Consider the following 5,534-nt stretch of genomic DNA (forward strand, 5'->3'; position numbering starts at 1 on the left):
TCTCCATCACTCACTATTATCATTCAGTGATCGTATTATGTAAATAGGAAGGTGCGAGGTAACATGCGGAAATATTTTACCCAGAAGGCTCTGGCGCTCCTGCAAATTCAAATTGGTAGAAGCTCCTCAGACATCGATTCTGGCTCGGATTCTGAAGTCGGGTCAGTGATGAGCTGACTCCAGCTGAGATATGAGAGCTGGTTAAGACAGGTCTTTAAATATTTGAAGCTGTATCGTCACGAAGAAGTGTTTTCTCTTTTCCTTTTTTCCCCCCCTATTCTTTGTCAATCTGTACGGTGTAAAAGCACACCTAAACTTCACAAGGTGGTGGATGATGGATGAAGGATACTTCTAATTCCTTCTTTCTACTTTGAAATTTAAATTTGTGGAGTTAAATGATGCCGTTTTTATTTGTAATTTAAGTCGATTCGCAAATGGAATGATACGCAAGGCTAATAAAATCCGGTTATTTTCACGTCAGCTGGTGTCGGATTAGTGTTGAGAACAAGAACAATCTTTAAGACATTCAACGCTCAAGCAGATGGACGGATAACATTGTGTTGATTTCCTACTCTTCCAGTGGAAAGTTCAAGTTTTTCAGAAGTTTTTAAAAGCATGTAAAAAAAATAAAGTAGCAGCTTATCGTCCAGACAGTACGGTATCTCAAAAAGTAACTTGTAATCTGGCTTACTTTTAAAAACAAGTAATCAGTAAAGTAACGGATTTCCTTTTTAAAGGAGTAACTCGTCATCAGTAATTGGATTACTTTGTCAAGGTAACTGTGGCAACACTGCTCTCGGTTAACTTTTCAATCCACTGAAGCACGTTGTCTTTGCTCTTCATATTAAGTTCATCAGATGAATGTTTCACATTTTAAATACAAAGTCATACAATGTCTGCAAATGTTTGATGAAAAATGTTTCTGTTGTTTTTATCCAGGCATATTTGATATTTTCTGATGAAGGACACAATTTGTCATCACTCAAAGTTAAATAATTCCACACTGCATTAAACGTTTGAAAAGGGAGCCCTTGAGTGAAGACAGGAAGAAAAAAAAAGATTTGTCCCAATTCTTCTTTTGCATGGAAAGTAAGTTTTTCTTGTTACAGTATTTAAGGTTTTATATACAATTTTCATTTATCTGTACTTTACTTGAGTAAGTAAGTATGAATATAGACTAGATATAGGCCTATGCAAAATGAGAAGATAACTTTTATATACAGTACCGGTATACACATTTTATAGATGAATTTCAATATAAGCAGTAAATGTACAGTCTAAACACATGCATTGGGTACATGTGTAGAGATAAGGTCAGCGGTGGAATGGGGTCTGCCGTGGTTAGAAGTCAAAAGGGAGACAAAAATGAAGCTGTTCCTCAATCTGCTGGTTTTGGTCCTGAAGCGCCTGCCTGAGAGAAAAAGGCTAAACAGTCCTTGAGCCGATTGTAAGGAGGCATAGAAGACGCTGTGAGCATGGCGCAGGCAACATTTTATGAAGTGTGTTCACTCTGAAATAGAATACATACGATTACAATAAGGATAGTTACTGGCAAGATTGCTTGTGTGCAATGTGTGTTTGTGTGCACCACTAAGTCTGGTAAAAACTTAGAAACTTGAGCTGTGAAAAGAAAAGGTATCCGTCATTTACATTGTTCATGTGAGAACAACCAGTTAGACCAATAATTCTATTAACAAGTTAAAGTCAAATAATAGACTTAAACTCAACATGGCCCACAATGATTTAATGTGCCTTATTGACATCTGCAAACACAAACTAGGAGAGAAATTAAAATCAAGTATCGATCTTATTGCATTGGTATCATTTACTATCAATAGCTATAGGTATTATCAAGATTTGGATCGATCCGCCCAGCATAGCACCCGCAAAAAAAAAAAAGATATCTGGCGCTGCCACTGGGTAGCTTTATGTAGGGTGGGCGTCTTCTGTAATGGATTGGTGTCAGTTGCATGTTTTTTTTTTTTTTAACTGAATGATGGTCTTTGCATTTTATCTTCTCACCATTGTTTGTGGTGTTCTCAATATAATTACTAAAACAAACCACACGTTTATGCTCCACCCCCCCAAAATACGTTAATCCAATAGTATTGCAGCATGTCTGTGGCAAGAACGGTTGGTATTTTGCTTTTTCTCTGTATTCTGCTGCAAATATAAACAACAGAAACTGCAGACTCTTCCAGGGCTCCACCAACTGTTTCCATTCGCGTTCCCCGGCTCCTGCGTCGGGACCTCCACGCGCGCTCAGCTCCCCGCGTCGCGCCGCGCCGCGCACAGCCTCCAGCCAGAGGAGCGGATCGGTGACCACCGCGCACAGAGAGAGAGAGAAAGAGAAAGAAAGAGAGAAGGGCTGAAAGTGGGAGGGCTGGCCATCATTTTTTTGGTGGGACGCGGCCGGCTGGGAGATAATTTGTTGGAGAGGCGCGCCGAGGAGCGGAAAGCAGAGGGAGGAGAAGGTTAGTAAACAGACTTTTAGCGCGTCTCCGCGTAATTTAATATTTGAGAAGCCCCGGAAGCTTGTATTTACAACGCAAGATACTTGTTGCTGCCTTTAAATGAGAAAATTGTACACTTGAGTACTTTTTCCTGTTGTATTTGTGAAAATGCTTTTTCCCCCTTCTTTATTTAGGAATACAATGTTTTGGATTTGCACCAATGTACTGATGCATTTAAAAAACGCAATGTGTTTTTTCCCCCCCCAAGAAGCTTCCAACTAGAATCAATTGAGCCATACATATTTCAAACATATGTTATTCATATTCTACCATATAAGCCACCCTTTATTGTAAAAAAAAAATTGTATCTCCTAATATTGCCTATTTTTAAAAGATCAAACGTTATTCTCGACTTTTATCACTTTTGAAATAGATTGTTTCTTCATATGTGTCTTTAAATGGTATGATTCTAGAAATGCCAAACCACTTTTCCTAATCTACCTACCTGTCATTGTTTACCAATGTAGGCTCTTAAAATGTAACTGCATATGAAATTCAATGCGTGTATTTATTGGAGTATATATAATTGTGGGAGTGTTGGTCGAGCTCATTATGAGCAAATTTCTGCTCACAATGAGCTCTGATCTCTTTTACAGCTGGAATTTTTCAGATTGTTTTCTTTGAGGTTTCACTCTTACTATTCTTGATTCATTGTTGCATGAGCCCAGTGTGGTTGTTGTGTCCACCTTCAAGAGATGTATCTGTAATATTGAATGTGTATTACGGATTAGTGAGCATTGTGTCCACTGGGGGCCCTGAATGTAATAATGCCTCAACAGAAAGACAACTTGCTTCACGTGAAAGTGCAACAAGAGACATTAGCTTTAATATGAAGGTCTCATTTGTTGCAAAGTGCCATTGTGCTCCATTCTTTCAATACCGGCACAACCAAAGGACACCATTTAAGTAATCCTGAGAGGGAAAAATATAAGATTTAGAAAGGCAGAAGGTGCTTAATTGTCAGTGGGGCAGGTGGCTAAGTATGTAAATAGCTGCCAACCATGATTATATTAGCACCTTAAATGTTTGTACCATCTGTGGAGGCTGATAAACTGTTACTGACTTGTGGACTCATTATGGAATTCTCTCTCAGCGAGTAGAGAGAATCACCCCAGCTTTGGAGTTGTCGGTTTGTCATCCCACATCGCACACAGGCACTCCTTCCTCAACAGTAGGGGTGTAATTGCTTTATAGTTCTATAGTTCAAATTCCGTTTGACCTACTTCGGGCTCGCACACCACTTGCAAGTGACTTCTGAAAGCTGCTGTGTCTCTTTTTAAATACAATTGTTTAAAAAGATGCCAAACTGCTGTCTAAGCTAAAGATGGTTGTGGTTGATCCTGGAGCATCTTCTTAAATGGCTCATGTCAGTGATTCCTCCTCAGCATGATAATCAATTGATTGCCAATTTAAATCACATCACATCCATTCAGTCACTGCCTGTCTGTAAACATTATACATTTTTCATCCTCATATTGGCAGGTTTCTTTGTGAAGAAGTGGGTTAGACAGTTTTTTTTAATAGTAGTCATCTTAATGTCTTGCCTGGATTTCAGCCCATAAAACAAGATACTATTTCCTCCCTTACCTCACAGTGCTACTGTAGATTACCAAGAATTCTCCATCTCTAATGATGTGAAGATGAGATTTCTCCTCCTGTCCCTTCCCCTCATTTAACAACATGGGGAGCCATGTAAGTGTAATAAGAGGTGTCAAAATCACAGTAAAAGACTCCTCACTATAATTGGATTTATGTTTTTGCACTAGGTGTTGATTGAGCATATTTCAGTAGTCATCTCATGTCTAATCTAAATAACGAAATGCTTACGGATTTTTCTGCATATGGCTTGAAATGTTGTTACAAACTAAAAAAAAATCACCAGCTCCTTGTTAAGAACTTGCAGGGTGGAAAAAAGTAGCATGGTGACTTTTGGGAGTGATTGAGAGTAAAGGGGGATGAGAAAGGGAATATTTTCTTGCTGTTTTCAGTAGAGAGCTGATTATAGCGGAGCTGAACATCCTCATCATTCCCAGTGGTGGAGACTTGTTGCTGGCTATTGCTGAGAGGAATGAAAGATTTATTGCCGGCCAGCTCATAGCCTCGGTGAAGTTTGAAGGAGTGATGTCGAAAGCTTCTCCCTCTTCCTTTATCTTCTATTCTTTTCTCTCTCTTGTTGTCGGTCTCTCGCTCTCGCTCTCGCTCTCGCTCTCGCTCTCGCTCTCGCTCTCTTTTTATCCAACAGTGTTGCGGGCCAACAAGGCCGAGGATATAATAGACCTGTCAAGTGTCTCCAGGGACAAGCAACAGAGAAAGAGAAACAGGAGATTAGATGGTGGGAGGAGAAGGAGGTAAGGGGAAAGGCTGCATGGTGGATGTTAATGAAAGGAAAATCAAGACAAAAAGTGTGTCTGACAGCATGAGGATGACCAAGTGAGATGTAAGTTTATGAGCAAAACATCATATCCTCGAAGGGATGGCAAGAATTTAAAGAAATTGCATCTGGAATTGCAGAGAAAATTAATCGTTTTAGTCAAGTCGAAGCATGTTATCAATGGCAGATCAAATGTTTAATTTTGTGGCTTGAGGTTTTCTCATTTTAGAGATGTTTTCCATGTTGAACAAACTAAGACAGGATTAGACTCAACCCATGCCAATCAGTTGGAAAGGCTAGTAAATTCCCATGTGAGGAAGTGGCTCGGACTTCCAAAGAGCCTCAGTAGCATTGGGCTATGATGTAACGGAGGCCTGTAGTTGCCAATCGCCAGCCTGGTTGAAGAATTCTAGTGTGCCAAGGTGAGAATGACCTTGTCCCTCACTGACTCTTGGGACCCTGTTGTGAGAGGCGCCACTCCTACCCCAGCAACAGGGAAGAAATGGACCCCAGCCACAGCTGTGCTACAGGCCAAATCCGCTGTCATCCACCGCGACGTAGTGGGCCACGTCCAACAAAGCAGAGCCGGCCTTGGCCTTGGAAATGCAACATCTTTCTAGCAAAGCGCTTCTACAACTGAACATCGAACG

The sequence above is a fragment of the Blennius ocellaris genome (genome assembly GCF_963422515.1).
Source record: "Blennius ocellaris genome assembly, chromosome: 8".
NCBI classification, from domain to species: domain Eukaryota; kingdom Metazoa; phylum Chordata; class Actinopteri; order Blenniiformes; family Blenniidae; genus Blennius; species Blennius ocellaris.